Here is a 13,139-nt window from a genome sequence, read left to right on the forward strand (position 1 = left end):
CATTTCACAAACTCTAAACCATCTAGCCCTTTTACAGAATGAGCTTCCCAATCTACGTGTGAAAATTAAAATCTCCCACAATCACCACCTTGTGTTTATGACTAATATCTGCTATTTCCTTACACATTTGCTCTTCCAACTCACGCTCCCCATTAGGTGACCTATAAAACACTCCTATCAGTGTCATTACACCTTTCCCATTCCTCAATTCCACCCAAATAGCCTCCCTAGAGGAGCTCTCTAATCTATCCTTCCAAAGCACCGCCATAAGATTTTCTCGGACAAGCAATGCAACGCCTCCTCCTCTGGCCCCTCCTACTCTATCACACCTGAAGCAACTAAACCCAGTTCCCCAACCAATAACAGCAGCAATTTCATCTCAAATCCCATCCCATCACCATTCCCAAATGCCCACCTTGGTCCAAAATTCCTGCATCTTCATTAGATACAGGAAGTTTTTATGTTCCAGGTGGTACAACAAGCCAAGCATATTAAACTAAGAACCGTACAGCATAATCATTACTGTCAAGAAATTGTGGATCTTGCTAAGTAGAGAAAGGGTTTGCTGGATAAAATTTCCTTTGTAACAACAAGTGCTTTAAATTTACATACATTAGTAGGCAAACTGAAATGCTAGCCATAAATAAACTTATTTATTTATTAGTATTATTATTTTATTTTGTTTTTGTCTTCTATATTATGTATTGCATTGAATTGCTGCTGCTAAATTAACAAATTTCACATCAAAGCCAGTGATAATAAACCTGATTCTGAGATGAAGGGCAAGGTTAAGATAATTAATTGCTAGAAGTAGGTGATGGTTAACAATATTTGAAATTATTGTACAGTTACTCACATCCTGTGAAATGGTGCTGTTTGCAGAAGTGAATTATAGACAACTGGTAAGCTGAGCTTCCTTTTTTTTAACAAATAACAACTTGTAAAATCTGGCCCAGTGGTTCAGAAAAGAACAGGACAAAATTAATGATTTTCCTTCTTTCAAATTGCTTCAACACAATAATCATGTCAATCAAGAAGTACAATTGAATAATGCTGTTTTTGTTGATATTGTATGATTGCAAATTGATTATTCCTTGAGCAAAATGCAATGGCTATTTTCTTTTTTATTATTATTATTAATCTGTAAAGTTACCTAAGCCCATATATTGTACTTGAGCATCCTTGCAGCTGTGATGCATCTTCTTATCACATCAATTATATATGATATCATTCCATGTACAGTGTTCCCTTTGAAACTACATGGGTTCCCTTCATCAGAGAGACTCTCCAAGTCTTTGATTCTCTCATATTCCTGAACCTCTGAGAATCTCAGATCCTACCAGTTCCCAAGTGGACAAAACCACCTCAGTGTACTTGAAACCTATACATTGGCCATGATTTCTGTTCCACCCCTGGCTGCTTAATTGATGGCCTGCTCTCATTGTAGGCACACATTCTTCAAGACGCCCTCTCCACCACTGCATCCCCTAGTATTTTGACATACCTCAGCCTTTGATCAGAAGCCCCAATCCTTCTAAATAACCCATACTACCAATGCAAGACCTTATCAGACTCCCCCATCAAATCCAGAGTCAATTCCAAGAGGCAGGATTTGTTATTGAAATTTATATCTTACACTATCATTTGAGAGCACTGGAATTTCAAGTCTGTCTTTATAAGATGCAACTTCAAGAGATTTTGTTTTAAATGAATTATAAATCCATTGGAATGCAAAAAGGATCTAGGGATCTCCTCGTCTGCCTGCTGCGCCTCCGCCAGTGCTTCATAGTCTACCCCCTGGGACAGGGCTTCGATGTTAGGGTGGGAGAGGGTGTCCGCCACTACATTGTCCTTTCCTGAGACATGCCGGACATCCATCGTGTATTCGGAGATGTAGGACAGATGTCGCTGCTGGCGGGATGACCAGGGGTTGGATGCTTTCGTGAACGCAAAGGTAAGTGGTTTGTGGTCCGTGAACGCAGTGAAGGGCCTACCTTCTAAGAAGTACCTGAAATGTCGGATTTCCAGGCATAGCGCCAACAGTTCCCGGTCGAAAGCACTGTATTTGAGCTCGGGTGGTCGTAGGTGTTTGCTGAAAAATGCCAGGGGTTGCCAGCGACCCTCGATGAGCTGTTCCAGCACTCCACCGACTGCCGTGTTGAATGCATCCACTGTGAGGGTGGTAGGGACATCCATTCTGGGGTGCACTAGCATCGTGGCGTTTGCCAAGGCTTCTTTGGTTTTGTTGAAAGCAGCGGTGGACTCCTCGTCCTAGGTAATGTCCTTGCCCTTACCTGACATCAGGGCGAACAGCTGAAGGGAGGAAGCGGTGGTAGAAATTCACCATACCCACGAATTCCTGAAGGCCTTTGATTGTGTTGGGTCGGGGGAAATGGCGGACACTGTCTACCTTGGCGGGCAGAGGGGTTGCCCCGTCTTTAGTAATCCTGTGGCCCAGGAATTCGATGGTGTTAAGCCTGAACTGGCATTTGGCTGGGTTGTTTGTCAGGCCGTATTCACTCAGTGGGGCATAGAGTTGACTGAAGTGGGACAGATGCTCCTGACGACTGCTGCTGGCTATGAGGATGTCATCCAAATAGATGAAAGCGAAGTCCAGGTCACATCCCACCGCATCCATTAACCGCTAAAACATCTGTTCAGCATTCTTTAGGCTGAACGGCATGCAGAGGAACTCGAAAAGGCCAAAAGGGGTGATGAGTGCCGTTTTGGGGGCGTCGTCTGAATGCATCGGGATTTGATGGTATCCCCGGACGAGGTCTACCTTGGAGAAGATCCGTGCGCCGTGCAGGTTTGCTGCAAAGTCCTGAATATGCGGCACAGGGTAGCGGTCCGGTGTTGTAGCCTCGTTCAGCCTGCGGTAGTCGCCGCATGGTCCCCAGCCCCGTTGCTTTGGGCACCATGTGCAGGGGGGATGCCCGTGGGCTGTCGGACTGCCGTATGATCCCCAATTCCTCCATCCTCTTGAACTCCTCCTTCGCCAGCCGGAACTTGTCCGGGGGAAGCCTTTGAGCGCGGGCGTGGAGGGGTTGTCCTTGTGTCGGGATGTGGTGCTGTACGCCATGTCTGGGCATGGCTGCCATGAACTGCAGTGCCAGAACCGATGGGAAATCCACCAGGACTCTGGTGAAGTCGTTGTTGGACAGCGTGATGGAGCCTAGGTGTGTGGCTGGCAACTGGGCTTCACCCAGGGAGAACGTTTGAAAGGTCTTGGCATGGACCAGTCTCTTCCTCGGCAGGTCGACCAGTAGCCTGTGAGCTCGCAAAAAATCTGCTCCCAGGAGCGGTTGGGCTACGGCAGCCAGTGTGAAGTCCCATGTGAACTGGCTGGAGTCAAACTGTAGCCGTGCCGTAGGTCCTTACTGTGCTGCCGTTTGCGGCCCTCAGGGTGGGACCCGGTTCTCTGTTGCAGGTGTTGTAACTTGTCGGAGGTAAGACGCTGATCTCGGCTCCAGTGTCGACCAAAAAGTGGCGTCCTGACTGCTTGTCCCAGACATACAGGAGGCTATCCCAATGGCCAGCTGCCGTAGCCATCAGTGGTGGCTGGCCCTGGCGTTTCCTGGGAACTCGCAGGGCGAGCTACGGCAGCGGGCTTCTGCGCCCCACCGCTGGTGGTAGAAGCACCATTGTTCGACGGTCTCCTCACCCCTGCCTTTGGGGTTAGCGGGCTCTGCGGCCGGGTCTGATCTGGTTTGCTTCTGGGAGCGTGACATGGTGATCTGTGCGACAGACGCCCCACTCTCCTTCTTGGCTTTCCACCACACGTCCGCCTGGGCCGCCACCTTCCGGGGGTCGCTGAAATCCGCGTTGGACAGCAGCTGGCGTATGTCCTTGGGCAGCTGCTCCAGGAATGCCTGCTCAAACATGAGGCAGGGCTTGTGACCTCCGGCCAGGGACAGCACCTCGTTCATCAAAGCCGACGGTGGTCTGTCCCCCAAATCTTCCAGGTGCAGTAAGCGGGCAGCTCACTCACGCCATGAGAATCTGAAAGTCCTTATGAGCAAGGCTTTGAATTCTGTGTATTTGCCATCCGTTGGGGGCAACTGTATGAACTCCTCAACCTGGGCGGCTGTCTCCTGGTCGAGGGAGCTCACCATGTAGTAGTAACGTGTGGCATCCGAGGTTATCTGCCAAATGTGGAATTGGGCTTCTGTTTGCTGGAACCATAGGTGAGGTTGCAGTGTCCAGAAGCTTGGCAGTTTTAACAAAACTGCATGAACAGATGCAGCGTCGTTCATCTCCGGTCCAAATATCGTTTGGGCCGTCGGGGTCACCAATTGTAGTGGTATGCTACACACAGCGTTGAAATAACGACACGGAGTCGATGATCTGCAGTTGCAAAAGAGGTTTATTCAAACTTCGCGGCCTCGCTTTAAAGCCTTCCTGATCCCGCCCTCTCAGGGCGGGAGTGCTGTAGGGGGCGTGTATTCACTGTCCCGTCCTGCGCGCGGGCTTTTCCCCTTGCTTGTGAAGCAGGCTTGGCGCCCTCTTTGGGATCTGCCTCAATGCCGGCGCACGCTGCTTTGTGAGCCGGTTCGAGTGCGCTGGGAAGTGGGTCGCCACAGTATTTTAGTTTTAAAGAGTGAGACAAGATTGCTTCCAGCCCAAATTGTGACTCACTCCAAAGAGACAGAGAGACCTACTTAACAAGTCTGGAGATTATCCTCATTATTTGATCACATAAAACTGGTTTGTGGAACTGCAGTTTATAACAATCACTTCTCAATTACACGTCATAACTTTCAGTAAGCAAGATGCCTGCAGGAGTTATCTTGAGATATGCATGTACTTTACACGTAGCTGGTAAGGTGTCCAAGAGGTTTTGTTTCATGTCCTAGGAGAACTCCAAGAAGAAAGGAAAATGCATTCATATACTGTGCCATCTTTTATGACTTCGGCTTGTAGCCAGTTAAGTATTTTTGAATATTACATTTGTTTTAGCATAAGAAATGTGACAGCTTGTTTTTATATTGTAAGAACTGTCAATTGACATGTGATTGTGACCAGCTAATGTGCTGTGGTAATGTTGCTTGATTGGTAAGTATTGGCCAGAATTCCAGGCAAAGCTCACCAGCTCTTGCATTGAATTACATACAACTTTAACCACGTGGCTATTTAGCATTCCATTCTAACCATCGGCAAATCTTTTAAACTTCTCTTGTGTTTACTTGTCTAATTTCTCTTTACCTGTTTTATTCCCTTTATCATGTTCATCCTCTTGCCGCATCTTCTCTATGTGTGGAGAGGTCAACGTTTTCATTATTCGCTTTAGAAAGGTTCATTTTAATTTCCTATTTGATTCCTTTCTGACTACATTATTAGGCCTCATTGTTGGCAATGTAGAACAGTCCGTTTCAAACCTTGTCCAGTGCCACTCCCCGATTTTTTCTCCATTACATTGATTACTGCATTTTTTGCTATTTTCTGCATAAACACAGAACTCATCAGTTTTTATCACTTTTGCCACTAACTGCTATTTGCTTTTAAATTCATGTGAGCAACTTCTGACATTTCCCTTTTGTAAATCCTACTCAAAAGCTAAACTATCCACTTACTAGGATAACGGGGAGACCTCTTTTTCCCTTAAAAAGGAGAGAGAGAGCCTGTGGTATGTCGAATTACCGGGTGAATGAATAGTCTTTAGGGCACTGCAAGTCTGTGTCTTTATTGATGCTTTGCTGCATGTTTCAGTGCTCAATGGAGGGGGGTTGTCGCTTTGCTTCTGATCCATGGGAGGGGGAAGCTGTTGGGGGGGGCTTTGGGGTTCTAACACTTAACTGTCATTCATTCTTTGGGGCACTCTGTTTTTTGTGGATGTTTGCGAAAAAAAGAATTTCACAATATATATTGTATGCATTTCTCTGACATTAAGTGTACCTATTGATATGCAGTACTATGCAAAAGACTTGGGCACAGATATATAACTAGGGTGCCTAAGACTTTTGCATAGTACTGTAAGTAATTTTATGTATTGCACTGCACTGCTGCTGCAAAAGAAACAAATTACATGACATATGTGAATGATGATAAACCTGATTCTGATATGGGTCTCAATTGTGGACTGAGAGTGGGAAGGGGACAGGGAGAGGGGAAGAAGCAGGAAGCACCAGAGAGACATTCTGTAATGATCAATAAAGCAATTGTTCGTAATCAAATGACCTTGCCTGGTGTCTCAGGACTGGGTTTGTCTGCACAGACCACAACCCCCCCCCCACCCCAGCACTGCTTCTGTACCACATGTTCCACATCACTCCCATGGCACGCCACGCTCACCATTCTCAATGTCCTTTGCTCCTGCCAGATTTACAAACTCACTCTCTACTCCACGTTGACAAATACAATATTGTGCAAACATCTTATGTGTGTATGTTTTTATATAAAAATGTAAAATAAGAATAGCTAGGGTTTCTAAGACATTTGCATTGTACTGTATAGTGGATTTCCTACACTTCCTACAAAGCGAAACCCAATAGCATGAATGGCAGTGATGCTTCACTACCAGATGAACTCAACGCCTTCCATGCTCACTTTGAAAGGGAGAACACAACTACAGCTGTGAAGATCCCTCTGTCTCAGAGGCTGATGTTAGACTGTCTTTAAAGAGAGTGAAACTTTGCAAGGCAGAAGGTCCCAATGGAGTACTTGGTAAGGCTCTGAAAACCTGTGCCAACCAAGTAGCGGGAGTATTCAAGGACATTTTCAACCTCTCACTGCTATGGCAGAAGTTCAAAAAGGCAAAAATTATACCAGTACCGAAGAAGAATAATGTGGGCTGCCTTAACGACTATCACCCGTTCATCAACAAGTGATGAAATGCTTTGAGGGGTTGGTGATGACTAGACTGAACTCCTGCCTCAGCAAGGACCTGGACCCATTGCAATTTGACTATCGCCACAATAGGTCAACGGAAGACGCAATCTCCATGGCTCTTCTCACAGCTTTAGACCACATAGACAACACAAACACCTATGTCAGGTTGCTGTTCATCAACTATAGCTCAGCATTTAATACCATCATTCCCACAATCCTGATTGAGAAATTGCAGAACCTGGGCCTCTGTACCTCCCTCAGTAATTGGATCCTCGACTTCCTAACCGGAATACCACAATCTGTGCAGATTGGTGATAACATATCCTCCTCGCTGACTATCAACACTGGCGCACCTCAGGAGTGTGTGCTTAGCCCACTGCTCTACTCTCTATATACACATGACTGTGTAGCCAGGCATAGCTCAAATACCATCTATAAATTTGCTGACAATACAACCATTGTTGGTAGAACCTCGGGTGATGACATGAGGGCGTACAGGAGTGAGATAGGTCAACTCGTGGAATGGTGCCACAGCAACAACCTGGCACTGAAAACATCAGTAAGACGAAAGAGCTGATTGTGGAAGGGTAAGACGAAGAAGCACATACCAATCCTCATAGAGGGATCAGAAGTGGAGAGAGTGAGCAGCTTCAAGTTCCTGGGTGTCAAGATCCCTGAGTATCTAACCTGGTCCCAACATACCAATGTTGTCATAAAGAAGGCAAGACAGCAGCTATACTTCATTAGGAGTTTGAAGAGATTTGGCATGTCAACAAATACACTCAAAAACTTTTATAGTTGTACCATGGAAAGCATTCTGACAGGCTGCATCACTGTCTGGTAAAGAGGGGCTACTGCACAGGACTGAAGGAAGCTGCAAAAGGTTGTAAATCTAGTCAGCTTCATCTTAGGCATTTGGGGTGAACTATGTATACCTGTCTGGACACACCCCTCTGCTGACTGCTCCTGTGGCTCCTCCCACAGACCCCTGTATAAAGGCGATTGGAGGCACTGCTCCTCCCTCAGACTCCGAGATGCCGTGCTCCATTTTGCTGCTAATAAAAGCCTATCGTTCACCTCCCGTCTCCGAGAGTTATTGATGGTGCATCAATTTTATTAGCAGCAATTTTAAAACATGGAGAGCATTTTGCGACCCGACAGATTGGATCTCGACCCTCAATCCCAGGAAGCCGGCGATGCTTTTGAACTCTGGCTTGCATGCTTTGAATCATACCTGGAGGAGATTCATATGACCGACCCTGCCACGATGCGCAGGGTTCTCCTCTCCAGAGTCAGTGCAAGGGTCTACTCCATGATCAGAGACCAAACGGACTACCAGGGTGCGATGGATGCCCTCAAAAGACAATACCGGCAGCCAGTGAACACTGTCTATGCAAGACATCGCTTAGCGACATGGCGGCAAGGAGCTGGAGAGTCGAGCACTGAGTTTGTCCAGGCCCTACAGACACTCGTGCGGGCCTGCGACTGCAGGGGACTGACGGCGGAACAGCATGCAGAGCTGCTAGTAAGAGACGCCTTCGTTACGGGGATCAGGTCAGTGTACGTGCGACAGCGGCTGCTGGAACACGCCGAACTTACCTTACATTCGGCGATCGAGCTAGCCGACACGCTGGAGGCCGCTCTGCACAACACTGAGGCTGTCCAGGCGCGCGATCTCCCGCCGGCCCCATGGACGCTGCAGACCCCGCAACCTGCTGGCGAGTCGACCTTGGCTGCTGCCAGTCACAAGTCCGTGAAGTCCCCACAACCCGCCGGCGAATCGACCTTGGCTGCTGCCAGTCGCAAGTCCGCACAGTGTTACTTCTGCAGACTCGAAAAGCACCCCTGAAAATGCTGCCCAGCCCGAGAAGCTACCTGCTCCAGCTGCGGCAAGAAGGGCCATTTCGCCAAGGCCTGTAAGTCCAAACCATGAGCGGGGTCGAGCAACGCCATGTGCGAGGCATGGAGGTCGCCATCTTGGTTGCCACCATCTTGCCTGCCTGCTGCGTGTGAGGCATGGGGGTCGCCATCTTGGTCGCCGCCATCTTGCCTGCCTGCCGCGTGCGAGGCATGAGAGTCGCCATCTTGGTCGCCACCATCTTGCCTGTCCGCCGCGTGCGAGGCATGGAGGCCGCCATCTTGCCTGCCCGCCGCGTGCGAGGCATGGAGGCCGCCATCTTGCCTGCCCGCCACGTGCGAGGCATGGGGGTGGCCATCTTTGTCAGCACCAACTCGCCCCGCCTCCGACCCACAGGTGCTTACCGGGCACCAAGACAGCGGTTCAACTCTGGCCTTTGTGACCCTCGACCAAAGCGCTCCACACCAGCTTGCAAGGTCAATGATGGACATCCTGGTGGAGGGGCACAGGACTAGCTGCCGATTTGACATGGGCAGCACTGAGTTTTATTCACCCGGACACGGTGCAACGCTGTGGACTCGTGACACAGCCGGAATGCCAGAGGGTCACGGCTTCTGGATCGCATTCCACAGACATTCGGGAGGGGTGGGTTGTGTAGTGACACTGGTGGTTCAGGGCACAGAATATCGAGACTTATCGGGACTTTGCATTACTGGTCATGCCTCAACTGTGTGCGCCTGTGCTATTGGGGCTGGACTTCCAGAGCCACCTAAAAGGTGTGACAATGGAGTATGACGGGCCCCTCCCACCACTCACTGTCAGAAATCCTCAGTTCTGTGGGACTTTGTCATATACCCCGCTACTGACCACACACACACACCGAACCGCACATCCCACCATGGATGGTTTTTTAATATGCAGAATTTCTGTTTTTGAACATTTTTAATAATCTATTCAATATACATAATTGATTTACTTGTTTATTTATTATTATGTTTTATTTATTATTATTATATTTTTCTCTCTCTGCTAGATTATGTATTGCATTGAACTGGTGCTGCTAAATTAACAAATTTCATGTCACGTGCCAGTGATAATAAACCTGATTCTGATTCTGGACTTACACCACCATTCCCACAACTACTTAGACAACTCCTCTTCCCCCCCGCCCCCCCATCTTCTGCAAGGATTCTATCCCTTTCTTCCAGTTTCTCTGTCTCTGCCGCATCTGCTCTCAAAATGAGATCTTGCATTTAAGGATATCTGAAATGTTGTTTTTTTTCAGGAAGCATGACTGTGGCTGTTGAAGCCTTTTCTTACATCTGTTTCTCATTCGTCCACTCTCCACCCATCTCTGTGTGAACAAAGCTGACATAGAGATCCCTTCATCCTTGCCTTTCTTGATATAAGCCTCCACTTCCAGCATATTATCCTTCACAATTTCCATCAGCTGAAGTGACACCTCCACCACCTGCCCCATTTCCACCCCACAGAGACCACTCCCACCGTGATTCCCTGGTCTACTTATCCCTCCCCATCAACCCCTCCAGAGATTAAAGTCATCTGTGTTTCGAGACCCTGATGTGGCCTTCTGTACATCAGTAAAACCAAGCAGAGACTGGGCACCTATTTCACCGAGCACCTATGCTTGGTCCACAGTGGCTATCCTGAGTTCCCTGTTGCAAGTCATTTCAATTCCTCTTCCCACTCTCATTCTTCTCAATTCTAGTGTGATGCTCAATGCAAACTGGAGGAACAATATCTCATACATGAGGAAATCTGCAGATGCCGGAAATTCAAGCAACACACACAAAATGCAGGTGGGACACACTAGGCCAGGCAGCAGCAGCCTGGCCTGCTGCGTTCCAGCAGTGTTTTGTGTGTGTTGAAGAATACCTCATAGTCTGCTTGAATATTTTACAATCCATGACATGAACATTGAGTTTTTAGGTAATCCTCCCTTTGGTGAATGCATCTCTTTTTTAATCCCTTTCCCAACCTCTCTTTCTTCTGGTCCCCTATTTTGGTTCCCTTTCTCTTAACCGTCCCTGCCTCCTGTCCCCCATCACCCACCCCCCGAATCCAACTATCCACTACACATTAGTTCACCCACTGTCTCTCCCCCACCATACCCCTTCCCCATTTGGTTCTGGTTTGGGATACATCTGCCAATCACCTCTCCCTTAATGTTTCCCACTATCACCTTCAGACTAAAGCACTGGTAGCCCTTCATGTTTTGTTTTATCTCCCTCAAGCAGCTGTCTCCAACCTACACACTTCCCTTCCCCACGTAACTCCATCTGCCTCTCCATTTTGTTTTGTTGTCTGTCTCCCTTCTTACTCACCTGTCACTGTATCCCACTTCCACCTTCTACTCGTTACAACCTGCCTGTCCACCTATCACCTCAGATATCGGTCTCACCTCTCTCCCTCTCTGTACGAGCCACCTGATGTCTCCGCTCTCACTTTTAAAGCAGAATTTCAAGATGAATCATTGGTATTTCCCTCCCTCCCACTGAATGAACTCAACCCACTGAGCGCTTGCAACAAATTGTTGGACTTCTAGTTCGCCCCAGAAGTAGAAATGTGTTCATTGTATCTCTCAATCAGAACCATTCCTTCCATAAAGTCTTTCACCAAGTTACCCAACAGCCTTCTATTTTCAATAGTGACTACCTACATTGAAATAATATCAGAGATCTCTGATTTCCACTCTACTGACATGGACTCTGTTTAACATTTCATTCTAAAGTTGATCCGTCACGCCCCCCCCAATAATCATTGGAAACTTGAAGTTGATAAGGTATATTTCAACAGTAACAATTCCTCTTTATCTACAGTATTTATAAACTGAGATTTGAAAAGCTTTACAGGATGCTTCACAGAGTCATAAGGGTGGTCGGGGGTAGGGCATGAAGGAAAATTAACTATAATCTGATAAAGGACATTTTTAGAAATGCCTCACAAATAGTTTCGTAGTCAACGCTTGTTTACACAGCATATGAGGAACAATATTAGAGCATTTGGATCATCCATGCAGGGTTTCAAGAATTACTTTCCTGTGCAATCTGCCATGGTGATTACTCTTCAGCTGTGGTCCTCAGTGGGAAGTCTGCTTCAGACAGTGTCTTAAATCTGCTGGTATGGTTAGGTGGGGTCAAAGAAGTATTCAAGGTTAATCTGAGAAGGACTGGATAAAGTAGATTGTTTACGACTTTCCAAAGAAAACACAGAGCATCAAATACAGAGATATCTGGCCTATCAGCGGCATCGACAGAGCTTTACCAAGAGGGATTTCTCACAGGTCAGCGGCGGTTATTTAAAAAGGGAGCTTCGAGAGCGTTTGTCCATTGTACGTGGCCTATCAGCAGCTATAACCAGAGCACCAATCGTGAGTTAGATAGCAGGGAAGGTTCCAGCATAAAAGGGAGATGCTGCCTAGTGGAGTGGTTATCAAAGGAGTGATCTGAGGCAGTATAGTATAACGCTTTGGCGATAACAGGTTGAGGCGAGGTAAGTTACCTGTGAGGAATAGAAACAGGAAGGATGTCTGTGAGGCTGGGTTCTGTACTGGATGTCAGATGTGGGAAGTTCAGGACAATCTCCCGGATGCCACATCTGTGCCAGGTGTGTTGAGCTGCAGCTCCTTAGGGACCATGTTAGAGAACTGGAACTGCAACTGGATTACCTTCATCTAGTTAGGGAAAGTGAGGAGGTGATAGAAGTTATAGGCAAGTAGTCACACCAGGGCCTCGGGAAACAGGTAAGTGGGTAACAGTCAGGAGAGAGAAGGGCAAGAGTCAGATACTAGAGAGTACCCCTGTGGCTGTGCCCCTTAACAATAAGTACTGCTGGGGGGGGTGGGGGGGAAGGATAACCTACCTGGGGGAAGCAACAATGGCCATGTCTCTGGCACAGAGTCTGGCCCTGTGGCTCAGAAGGTTAGGGAAAGGAAGAAGACAGCAGTAATAGGGGACTCTGTAGTTAGGGTGTCAGACAGGCAATTCTGTGGACACAGGAAAGAAACGCAGATAGTAGTTAGCCTCCCAGGTGCCAGGGTCGGGGATGTTTCTGATCATGTCCACAAAATCCTGAAGTGGGAAGGTGAACAGCCAGAGGTTGTGGTACATATTGGTACCAACGACATAGGTAGGAAAAGGGAGGAGGTTCTGAAAACAGACTACAGGGGTTAGGAAGGAAATTGAGAAGCAGGACCACAAAGGTATTAATCTCAGGATTACTGCCTGTGCCACGTGACAGTGAGTATAAGAGTAGAGTGAGGTGGAGGATGAAGGCATGGCTGAGGGATTGGAACAGGGGGCAGGGATTCAGATTTCTGCATCTTTGCGACCTCTTTTGGGACAGGTGCAACCTGTGCAAAAAAGGACAGGTTGCACTTGAATCCCAGGGGAACCAATATCCTGGCAGTGAGGTTTGCTAAGGTAGTTGGGGA

At 47.6% G+C, this 13,139-nt stretch overlaps 1 protein-coding gene across 5 annotated transcripts in view; it reads left to right on the forward strand.

Annotated features, from left to right (window-relative positions):
- Positions 1 to 13,139, forward strand: part of rnf32 (ring finger protein 32) — a 77,690-nt gene that overhangs the window by 19,187 nt on the left and 45,364 nt on the right. For 2 of the 5 annotated variants that reach the window (XM_059971868.1, XM_059971864.1), the window contains exon 2: positions 4,857 to 4,926. The exons of 2 other annotated variants lie outside the window; for them this stretch is intronic. The gene's annotated coding sequence lies outside the window, so the exon portion shown is untranslated. Of the gene's footprint in view, positions 1 to 1,738; positions 1,955 to 4,856; positions 4,927 to 13,139 lie in introns of all 5 variants that reach the window. One more of the 5 variants, XM_059971867.1, reaches the window with a different exon arrangement.

The sequence above is a fragment of the Hypanus sabinus genome, chromosome 6, assembly GCF_030144855.1.
Source record: "Hypanus sabinus isolate sHypSab1 chromosome 6, sHypSab1.hap1, whole genome shotgun sequence".
NCBI classification, from domain to species: domain Eukaryota; kingdom Metazoa; phylum Chordata; class Chondrichthyes; order Myliobatiformes; family Dasyatidae; genus Hypanus; species Hypanus sabinus.